Source organism: Mytilus galloprovincialis, chromosome 13 (assembly GCF_965363235.1).
Source record: "Mytilus galloprovincialis chromosome 13, xbMytGall1.hap1.1, whole genome shotgun sequence".
Taxonomy (NCBI): Eukaryota; Metazoa; Mollusca; class Bivalvia; order Mytilida; family Mytilidae; genus Mytilus; species Mytilus galloprovincialis.
In genome coordinates this window covers 21,390,233-21,402,819 of record NC_134850.1, presented here as the reverse complement: position 1 = coordinate 21,402,819, position 12,587 = coordinate 21,390,233, and the positions used below count along the sequence as shown (strand labels likewise).

Here is a 12,587-nt window from a genome sequence, read left to right as displayed (position 1 = left end):
AATTTCATGGAATCGATGTAATCCTCATTGTCGCCACTAACTGTTACAGTTACCTGTAATCTGTAATTCATAGTTAATGCTAAACATAATATATATCATGAGAAAATTGTAGCAAAAACAAGAAATTATGAATCAAATTATGTATTTGTATAATACTAGTAGACGGTATGTAGAAATATAAAATATAGCATGAAAATGACTGACACAAATGGAGGACTGATTTATTCAGGATTTTCAAACAAAAAGAAAGACAAACCGTTTTCGGTAGAAACAAACATTTATTGACGATTGAAATGAAATCACAATACTGTGATACTACCAGGAATTACTAGAGCAAACCATAACGTTTTCAAATATTTGTTTGGTTCTTTATACAATGAGTAAATAAACTTGTAACTCAAACGGTAATTTTTAACTCAACTTCGTCTGAAATGTCTGCACAAAACATGTGTCAGTGATTTGAGTCTTCTAGCGAATTTTGAGACTTTTCCATTTCGAATTAAGTACCGTTTAGACCATTCGCCTGCAATAAATTTATTACTGTTCCGTAGCGTTTCAGACAATTCACGAAAACAAGCAATAAGTAACTTCTGTACAGCCTGAACATGGAATTAACAGATATAAATTAACTGGCGCTAATTGATTGAATAGAAAAAAACTAAGCTCGGCTTCATCAACATTTGTTGGTCCAGGTTCTTCTAAATTCCATGGGTTTTTTATTAATCTATTGATATTTGAAAAACTGCAATCTAAGACAGTGTCATAAAACTGTCAAATTCCAAAGATAAACCCACTAAATATAAAAGTAAGAAGAGATGGTATGATTGCAATGACACAAAGACACATGAATTAATAACTATAGATCAGCAAACGGTCTCTAACAATAATCAAAGCTCATATCCCATGTTCAGCTGAAGAAGGCATCAGAATGATAAATTTGAATAATTCAAACAACAACCGGTGAATTACAGGCTCCTGAATTTGGACAAGTATATACAAAATATGACCGGGTTAAAAATAGTCTGAATGTGCCACCATGACTTAAAGTTAGGACAGGGATTTAACAGTACAACATGAGAAAAAATATGAAACTCAGTTGCAAATACATGTAAAAAATGTAGAATGTATGGGGCAGGACATTTATACATCCCTACTACAAAAATACATAATATATAAGAGTACTTGCAGTTAGTTCAAAGCCAATACTAACTGATACAAAAAAAGTCCATAGACCGCTGTTTAAAAGATAAGAAAAGTGGGGAAGAATGTTGCGACCTGTGTCCTTAAACATCACGAAAGCTTGACAAACGTTATCTTATTCTGAAAAAAATTAACCGTAGATTGTTTCTTAATGTTTTCAAAAACAAAACAACTACAAAAAAGTTGATTTACAAATACAATACCGAATATTGAATAACAATATACTTTCAAAAATTTGTATTTAATCATAAACAACCTTCTTTCCTAATTTCGTGAAAATGTGAAGGTTATACAACTTCCATGATGCTGTAATTTATCGAATTACAAACTGAACATACATAGTGACGTCGCTGGTATGTAGGATCGCTGTCACTCAGGATAAAATAATTGGATATAAATGCCCAACCCATGGTTGAATGAAAACAAATCTACGGCTTTAATGAATTATTTCTTAATTAACGCTCACGATAATTTCCAAACAATAAATATCTGTACAATTTTGTTACGTTTAACAAGACAGAAGAATCCGTTTTATAAGATTGTAAATTTCTTACCTGAAGTAGCTTTGTGGATGCTTTGTATTTGGTAATTTGTTTTATCTACCAACTTATCTACCACTCCTTACACCTTTTTCTGGAATACGATAGGATCGCATTGTGTTGTTACGGTGTATTCTCAGAAATGAAATTAAACAAGTTCTTGGCAGAACATAATAACAAGTATGTATTTTAACAACACACCCTTCAAACAAGGTATATCAAGTGACGGGGTATTCAACCGATTAGTATATATGGTGATTTAAACACAAAGTTATGTCATGCTTTTAAATTTATGAATATTTATAATATTTAGGACAGTCTATTTTCGTTTTACAAAATTTAAAGACAAATGAAGGTCCAGAGGATCCACAATGTAAGGAAATATTGGTAATTTGCACCAAATAATCAAAACAATATTGTTCATTCGTTTGATGTGTTTTATCATTTGATTTTGCCATTTGATTAGGGACTTTCCTTTGTGAATTTTCCCCGGAGTTCAGTATTTTGGTGATTTTACTTTTTGATAAAATATAGTTTAAATCAATACCTTTATCTGTAAGATTGATATCTTATAATGATGTTTTCGAAAGATGTGTTTTAGTTTCCCAATGCAAAACTAAAATATTGCAACGCATAAAGGAACACGAATAAGATCAACTTGGACTGAAACAGCAATTTTGATCCTGAATTATTCTGAAAAATCTGAACATCACATTAGTAATTTTCTACGTTCCAGTCAATTTCCAGAATTTTCCGCTACGGTAAAAGTAAGTAACATTCAGTCAACACACTTGTCGTCAATTTAGTATTGTTCAGCAGCGTTTCAGACAATTCTGTATATAATTGAAGGGAGCAGACAAAACGCGACATATGAGCAGTCCGAAAAAAGACTGAACAGATTTAAATTAAATTAAAGCGAATAGTCTGAACAGTTCAGAATTAAGCTCATTATCATTACCTGGTATAGATCAGTCGACATTTTATGGTTATATCAACGACTGATGCAATTTTCGAAGTAACTAAAGATTGAAATACCACTCGTAATAAACCTGAACTCTTTCACAAGGTGTTTTAGGCAATACCAATATGGCAATCGGTTGACTGCTCAAAACGCAAATTGAAACGATATCGTAAATTCTGAAACTTACAAAACACCGTTCGATACTTAATTTCACAAGGTCAATGAACTACAAGGGAAAAAAAACAAATAGAAAGAGAAAAAATCCACTTTTTTGGACTTCAATGGTGATATATTTAACCCTCACGTAAAATCATAATGGTAATTGCCTGGTGCCATTAAAGCTATTAAGGCACCGCCTTTAAAATTTAGTGTAATTAAAGAACCTTGGTGAGTGTGCTCACATACTGCACGCCCCAACATTGTCAGAGACAAATAAAATAATTCTAAGGAAAAATAATTGAATCATAATTTCTTGTCGATATGCACATCTACATAGTATGTCCTTGTTATCTAATAGGTTTCATGAACTTCTGTTGTGGAGTTTCAGAGGAGTTTTGATGACAAACTGTTGCAGTAGTATATTGAGGCAAATGAGTCCAAAGGAGCGTTACTCATGGAAAAAATCTAAATCATAATTTGCTGTCGATATGCACATATACGTGGTATGTCTATATTATCTACAAAGTTTCATGAAATTCTGTTGAGTGGTTTAAGAACGGTTGCGATGACAAACTGTTGCAAAAGTTTATTGAGGTAAATAAGTAAAATGGGGTGCAACTCCTAGAAAAAAACCTGAATCATAATTTCCTTTCGATATGCACATCTACATTTAAAGCCATTGGATTTGCTATGCACTAGATATATTCTGATAACTAGAGTATTTTTGCAATCTCAAGTATATAAATCCACGAGTCAGTCAGCACTCTGTACATGTATTCATATACATATTCATATCCACAATTCAACTACAATTTACATATCAATACATTTAAAAAATATATAGACTAGAGTTTAAAGCTTCAAAAAATAGTTTCTAATTACAGTATAAGGTAAGTAGATATGTCTCTTTTGTAGAAACCAACCATGACAATACATAATTTTATGTGACAAGTATTACAAAAAAACTTATGATTAATGAAGAAAGTAGTTTTAGTGCAGTGTTAACAATATTTATTTTTTTATAAATAAGGACGATCATCTTATTTGCAATCTTCAAAATCAGACAGTTTACTCATTTTTATAACAAACCCATCGAAACTTAAATACAAATCGTTTAAGCTTGAGCTCTTGCTTATAATAAAGCTGTCTTTGTGTGCATTTCTGTATATTTGCAATGCAAACAGATTCAGGGTATTTATCAATAACATGTCAGCATAACGTATTGAAAATTACTATTTCTTAAATTCTAATGCAATAATGCAAATAAAAGTAGATTTATGTTTCATATGATTTTTTTTATAGTGATAACTTGATTCGAGTTAAGGGAAAATAAACATGATGAGGATGAATCGAATAACAAACAGTACCAATGTTACTGCGGTAGATGTACATTTCGATGATAATGATTGCTTCAATTTTTTTTTTTACTTCAATGTGAATACAGGTTCTTTAAAACCTCCATCAGAGCTTCTGTATTCATGAAACAAAATAATGTCTCCATAATGCTATATTAATAATGTACCCAAATTCCCAAGACACATTTGTCCATAAGGGGGATTCGGATATTTTGCAAGGTCCCGTAAAGTTATATACCTCTTTATGTGATTCGATATTTATTTATCCTCAGTTTTCGAACTTTTATTTTTAAATGTGAAGGTAAATCGTTTCGAAGTATTGGAGCGCTTACACCACTGGATCGATTCCTATGTTGATGGACTATCAGTCCCAGAGGGTATCATCAATTCATCAATAGTCAATACTTCTGTACTGGAATGATTTATAACAAAGCTGTATAAAATTGTCCCTTAAAAATAATGAAATTAAAAAGAAACAAAGGTTTCAACTTCCCCAGACATAGTTTGCCTCAGATGAATTTGGCTATTTTTTAAAGGTTTTTTTTTTTGTCATTTAGCATTTTAACTGTTTCAATTCCTGTACATCTTCGGCTTTCACATTATTAGCTTTAAACGTTCTTGTTAACTAAATCCAGAAAAGAGCTTTGGATGCATGCAATTATTACCACCTCCATTGGCATAAAAAAGTTATTGTTATTAATTAATATCGAGACAACTTTTATGAAGTCATCAACATCAACATATCAAAATTATGAGAATTTCTCTATTTCTAATTTTCTGAAATCTCACAAAACACTAAAAGTTTGCGAATACTAAAGACGTGTGACACTTTTCCTTCGAAAAAAATCCCAACAAAATGACTTAGGCCTTCACTTCAGTAATTCAATTATTGTAAGAAGACCAATTTAAAGTTGATTTATAGGATACTTTGGGGGATTTAGGTAGAAAAACTTCATTGTCATCACTAACATTAAATTGTCCTGTAAGCTCTGAATTACTTTTGAAAATCATGCTTTAAAGATAATATCTTCATATAACTATGAAACTGACATAAATAATTAGATGTGGTGCGTTATTTGTGTGGTTTAGTATAGTTTTGCCTAAAATAAATATCATATCAAACAGTTAGAGGTATATTGGACCTTTGCATCACACTACAACAATTGATTTCGTACTATTAGTAAACATTTGATTTAAATAATTATGATTAAAGTATATAATATTTTCCATATATTAATCAATTTCAGTATAACTTGGTTCCGTTAAAAAAGAGAAAAGAATAGGCGTTTTAAATTCCTTACCTGCAGAAGCTGTTAAGACAGTTTGCATTTGCAATATCGTATTTTTATCTACTAAAATTATGTACCCGTCTATACCTCTTTTCCCGGAACGTTAGGATCGCATTGTATATATTGCTTCGAGATTTTCTCAGAATTGAAATTAACGTAGTTCTAGGTAGATTTAAACTTCACACCCTTCAAACAAAGGTGAACTAGTGATGGTGTATTTAAACGAATATAATTTTGGTGGGCTAATTGTAAAAGTAACTTCCTGCTTTAAAATTAAAAATATTTTGGACCATCCACTTTCGTTTTGCCAAATTTGAATGTAAAGGAAAGTACGCATATGATCCACACATTAACAAAAATAAGTACTTTTCCTAAAATAATAAAAAAACAATAGTAAAAAATAATAACTTTATTTTGAAGCTTGATACCTTTAAGTGATAGTACCAGGATTATAATTTAGTTCGCCAGACGCGCGTTTCGTTTACATAAGACTCATCAGTGACGCTCATATCAAAATATTTATAAAGCCAAACAAGTACAAAGTTAACGTTGAAGAGCATTAAGGATCGAAAACTCCAAAACGTTATGCCAAATACGTCTAATGTAATCTATGCCTGGGATGAGAAAATCCTTAGTTTTTCGAAAAATTTAAAGTTTTGTAAACAGGAAATTCATAAAAATGATCACATTATTGATATTCATGTCAACACTGAAGTGTTGACTACTGGGCTGGTGATACCCTCGGGGACGAAACGTCCATCAGCAGTGGCATCGACCCATGACAGTAGTGTAAATAGTTATTAAAGGTACCAGGATTATAATTTAATTTCGAAGGTTGTGATTAGAGTCTTCTTATTGCGAATCTTGCAAATTGCAACACTTAAAGGAGCTGATATTGGCAACCCGAATATGCGACAGCAGACTAAAGATAAGATAAAGCCATCAGCAGATCAAATGAATAACATACAAAAATAAACAGCTGCGCCATGTGCGCATGATAGAAAGAATAAAGTTCAATATAACTTCTCAATGTTTTATCTGAAAATTTATGAAAAAACTGAAGGGAGGCTTTCTTAATCGATTGAAACCATTCACAAAAGCTTCATGAAAAAACTGCTCATTTCAGATATTGTCTGAAAACCGGAAAAAAACCCATTTTTACATCACGATGACCATGAGGTCATTCCGATGTAGTTGTTGCCAACGAGATTTCAACTTACGTAACGATCGTGTTTGACTGGTAACCGATCTATAAATACGCGGTCATTTTTAAGAGCAAAATAAAATTCCGTATGCTGGTTATACATTCATTACTTAAATGAATACTCATAAAAATGTTTCTGTTTAGAACATAAAATAATAATATGAATCAGTTTTGTCGTTAGAAATATATAATGTCTGCTAAAATCCAATCTATTAGAAAAATTCAACTATTACTGAAGAATGTCCACTTTGCACTTTAATTCACTGCACCATTATTAGAATATTAGAATAGAATGATATACAAATGGATGAAAATAACATATACAGGTTACTGTTATAGAAAATCATTTATATAATATATAACAACATACTAGAGTATATTGATTTGTATCACTTTAATATAATTATAGTTATTACGGTGATGTTGAATTGCCTGTCAATTATTCATCATCAACGCAAGAAAACAAAAAAAATATCTCTGTACATATTAACCTCACTTTCAGGTATATAGATGTGATGTTTGTTCTAAGACAATTGCATCTGACCATCCACCAGAACTTGCGGTCATCCGATGTTCAGTACGTCAGATTTTTATTTATTCATAAAATCCCATAAAATTTATAAAAATCATAAGGAAGGACACTTCAATAGATATAAACAATTCACCAAAGCTTCATGAAAAGTAGTTTTGGTTCGAAAACTTGAAATCCCCCCTTTTTATAATTAATAAAACCCTATTACTCGGAAACGTAAAATGTAACATATATAAAAATAGCTGACTATGCGGTATGGGCTTTGCTCATTGTTCAAAGCCATATGGTAACCTATAGATGTTAATTTCTGTGTCATTTTGGTCTCTTGTGGATAGTTGATTCATTGACAATCATACCTCATCTTCTTTTTTTATATTGTACGAGTCATCATTGTTTTGCCAGCAGTTTGAGAGTTTTGTTTCACCAGTAAAAGGAATATAGAAGTATAACATATAACCTAACACTTTGGTGAATTATGTATATCTAATGACAAATACTTTAAGATTATACGTTTCCGGGGTTATTAGGTTTTATTAATTAACCAGGGGGATGTTCCAGTTCCTGACAATAACTCAAAAAAGGCTTTCAACTTATGGGATTTTATTTAGAAAACTAGAGGCTCTAAAGTGCATGTGTGTCTCATCTTGCTGTTTGTGCGCATTCAACAAAGACCACTCTTCAACATAGTAGACGATGATAGAATTCATGAATAAATCTTTATTTTGTAGAATTTTTATTGCTGATTATTTAGTTTCTGTCTTTCTTTGGTTTGTTCAAAACACAAAAGAGAGTAAAAAACCTCCTCATTAAGGGACTTGACGATCACTCCTATAATGCGAAATGTTAGTAGATCTTGTCTAGCTGATCATGTTTACATTCTAAATCTAAATAAACCGATATTGATTGTGGCTAATTTTGGCAGATTTAGCCCAGTAGTTTTAGGAGAGAAGATTTTTGTAAAAGTTAACGGACGACAACAAAACTGGAAGACGGACGCAAAGTTTTGAGAAAAGCTCACTGGGCCCATTGGGCTATTTTATGAAACTTTGGTGACTGTTTTATTTTTATAAAAAAACTCCCTGTATTTTTTTTGTGTTATACATTTCTGATATGACATTGAGGAGATATCATGGTTTTGAAACTTATTTCTTTGAAAGAGAATCGGGCGTATCATCCGTTCATGGCACAGCTCTTTGTTATATTGTATCAGTATGGCAATCGGTTGACTGCTTATAATGAAATCTATTGTATGTTATGAAACTTGAAATTGTGTGCTTTCAGTTTAGAAACTGAAACTATTTATGATACAAAAGTTTGGTTTCTAACACTGATTTGTTTTTGATTCATGTTAGTTCAATACAGCAAACCTCTCAAAATTAAATTGAACAATAATAGGTTTTTTTTTTTATTAAAAAGATGAGAAGTTTGATGAAACATAATTTACATATAACATAAGAATTTGTAAACAGTAGCTAATATGAAATCAAAATTAAAATTTGATTATCTGGCAAACAGGCAAAAGTTTACCATGAATAAATATAGCATGTAAATATAACAAAAGTAACATATATATATCATGTATATACTAACTTAAAACGATATTAGTGTTGGAAGTGCGAAAGTATCCTTATGTTTTAAACATTGTTTTTCTTTTCCTCTATCTAAAAAAGTCATATTCGTCAAAAAAAACAACAATAAAAATGGTTAGACAGTGAAGGAAATCAAGTAAAGCATATACTATTAACCAGATGCTCCGCAGGGCGTAGCTTTGTACGACCGCAGAGGTTGAACCCTGAACGGTTGGGGCAAGTATGGACACAACATTCAAGCTGGATTCAGCTCTAAATTTGGATTGTGATTAAATAGTTGACACAGCATAGGTTTCTGACACAGAATGAATGTGTTCTAATGAACTTAAAATTTTTGTTTTCTCTTAGAGCAATTCACTATGCTGTTGAATATTAATCCTCTCAAAAAAATGTTTGAAGAAATTTTCTTTTTTATTTATGAAATTTCAAATGAGAAAAATTGAACCCAATTTTTTTAATCACATCCCCCTTTCCCTTATTCCAAAACTAATCTCAATTAAAATTTCTAATGGAGTTTGCAACAATAACTACTCATTTAAATACATCATAAAATATTAAGATGTAAAAAAACTGCTTGTTATCACTGAATGGTAAAGATTATTTTAATTTATCAGTTGGTAGTAAAAAGTGAATATACATTGTATATTGTATATAACAAAGATTTAAGTTGATTATGGACAAAGAAAGATAACTCCAATTAAAAAAAAAATCTTGCTATTGCACAATATTTTGCAATTAGATATTTCTTGCTTACTATTCTGGACAAAGAAAGATAACTCTAATTTAAAAAAAATTTGCTATTTCACAATATTGTGCAATTAGATATTTCTTGCCATTGCGCAATACTGTGCAATTAAAAAGACTTGCTATTGCACAATACTTAATATAATAATTTTAGATCCTGATTTGGACCAACTTGAAAACTGGGACCATAATAAAAAATCTAAGTACATTTTTGGATTCAGCATATCAAAGAACCCCAAGATTTCAATTTTTGTTAAAATCAGACTAAGTTTAATTTTGGACCCTTTGAACTTTAGTGTAGACCAATTTGAAAACAGGACAGTTAGATTTGGTATATCAAAGAACCCCATTTATTCAATTTTTGATGAAATCAAACAAAGTTTAATTTTGGACCCCAATTGGACCAACTTGAAAACTGGGCCAATAATCAAGAATCTAAGTACATTTTTAGATTCAGCATATCAAAGAACCTAACTGATTCATTTTTTGTCAAAATCAAACTAAGTTTAATTTTGGACCCTTTGGACCTTAATGTAGACCAATTTGAAAACGGGACCAAAAGTTAAGAATCTACATACACAGTCATGACAGTTAGATTCGGCATATCAAAGAACCCCAATTATTCAATTTTGATGAAATCAAACAAAGTTTAATTTTGGACCCTTTGGGCCCCTTATTCTGTTGGGACCAAAACTCCCAAAATCAATACCAACCTTTCTTTTTATGGTCATAAACCTTGTGTTTAAATTTCATAGATTTCTATTTACTTATACTAACGTTATGGTGCGAAAACCAAGAAAAATGCTTATTTGGGTCCCTTTTTGGCCCCTAATTCCTAAACTGTTGGGACCTAAACTCCCAAAATCAATACCAACCTTCCTTTTGTAGTCATTAACATTGTGTTTAAATTTCATTGATTTCTATTTACTTAAACTAAAGTTATTGTGCGAAAACCAAGAATAATGCTTATTTGGGCCCTTTTTTGGCCCCTAATTCCTAAACTGTTGAAACCAAAACTCCCAAAATCAATCCCAACCGTTCTTTTGTGGTCATAAACCTTGTGTCAAAATTTCATAGATTTCTATTAACTTAAACTAAAGTTATAGTGCGCAAACCAAGAAAATGCTTATTTGGGCCCTTTTTGGCCACTAATTCCTAAAATGTTGGGACCAAAACTCCCAAAATCGATACCAACCTTCCTTTTGTGGTCATAAACCTTGTGTTAAAAATTTCATAGATTTCCATTCACTTTTACTAAAGTTAGAGTGCGAAAAACTAAAAGTATTCGGACGACGACGACGACGCAGACGACGACGCCAACGTGATAGCAATATACGACGAAAATTTTTTCAAATTTTGCGGTCGTATAAAAACGAAATTAACGTTGTAAGCAACGTCTCCATGTAAACTAGATGAAAGAACATGGATTCTTAAAATCTATTACTTTAATTTGTCATTGATATCCATATATAATGTGTTTGCAGTGTCAAAAATACCGAAAGATAAATATATGTTACGCTGATTTAGTTTATAAAATATAGAATCTCATAACTAAACAAAATTTATAAATGTATCAAAAATCATAACCTCAATAGTATCTTTAATACATTTATTATAATCATTTGAGATATTTCGTAATAGAATTGCGAATAAATATGTTTTTCTTCCGAGGTATTCTCATATTATTGTGACAAACATAATTCAAACATATATCATTTGTTTGTTTGCAAACATACATCTCAAAATAGTGGAATACTAGATTGAACACCGACCGACCTCCTGATAAGAAGATTGAGAATGGAAATGGGGAATGTGCCAAAGAGACAACAACCCGACCATAGAAAAAGACAACAGCAGAAGGTCATCAACAGGTCTTCAATGTAACGAGAAATTCCCGTACCCGGAGGCGTCCTTCAGCTGCCCCCTCAACAAATATAAACTAGTTCAGTGATAATGAATCAATGTAGCGAGAAATTCCCGCACCCGGAGGCGTCCTTCAGCTGGCCCCTAAACAAATATAAACTAGTTCAGTGATAATGAATATATATCTTCATAAAAGGTAACTTTAACTACATGGAAATTGAGGAACTTGAATTTTGAAGCTGCTTTCATTGAATGCATAATTTGTGAGTGTCACCATTAATGCTGAGTTCAGGAACTGTCACTTCATGATTAGACAATTTTAATCAACCGTTGAATGTTCCTCAGGTATTTTCACCTCTATTTTACTGATATTTCAAAAACAAGTTTCTGTCAAATGATGTCCGATCAAAACAAACATAATTGCCAGTACAATATGCAGCCATTCGTTTTATGGCAAATACCTCATTTCATCTATTTGTTTTATTGCAAATACCCTATTTTATTACAGTAATAAAGGGATATATCTAAATATAAATGGTGTCACAATGACAATGTTGTAATTTAATTATAAACAAAATCACAGACGTAGTACATGCAATTGTCTATTATTCACAAAAATAAACAAAATGTATGAAGCACTGAAAAAATCTTTGAAAATGTGGTAATTTGTCATTTCTTTTAAAAGTGTTTTTTTATATACAATTTTGAAACTCTAAAAAAGACTTTATTCGTTAATAGCAGTTTGTTTTCAGAGGGCTTGCATTAATGGTATTTGGCATTTTGCCTGGAAAAGAAACTTCCATATACATGTATGATAAGCAACTGGTGTAGTACTAGAATAATAATATATTCGGTAGCTATATTACAGTATGTTTTACTAGTTCAAATGTTATCTTAATTAAAGAGATCACCACAAACTTTAAGTAATTCATAAAGGCGACCACAGCAGTTTTTAAAATTGTTGTCTTAATTTCCATGTTCTGAATTAAATATAGGCGGTAATTCGCATATCTAATTCCTTTTAACATTATCATAGGAAAGCACCTATGAACATGATGAAGAGAGCAGAGTTTAAACATTGCTTAAAATTTCAGGACTTTCTTGTTTTTAATTTTTTTTTCTCTCCAAAACATTGTTAGAAATGAAAAAGAG

The 12,587-nt window shown here is 31.2% G+C and overlaps 1 protein-coding gene across 2 annotated transcripts in view; it reads right to left on the bottom strand.

The window, feature by feature from the left end:
- The window catches only part of LOC143056373 (caspase-2-like), a 28,894-nt gene extending 27,001 nt beyond the window's left edge, over positions 1-1,893 (bottom strand). For both annotated transcript variants that reach the window (XM_076229464.1, XM_076229465.1), the window contains exon 1: positions 1,755-1,893. The gene's annotated coding sequence lies outside the window, so the exon portion shown is untranslated. The remainder of the gene's footprint in view (positions 1-1,754) is intronic.
- Between the last annotated feature and the right edge of the window lie 10,694 nt (positions 1,894-12,587).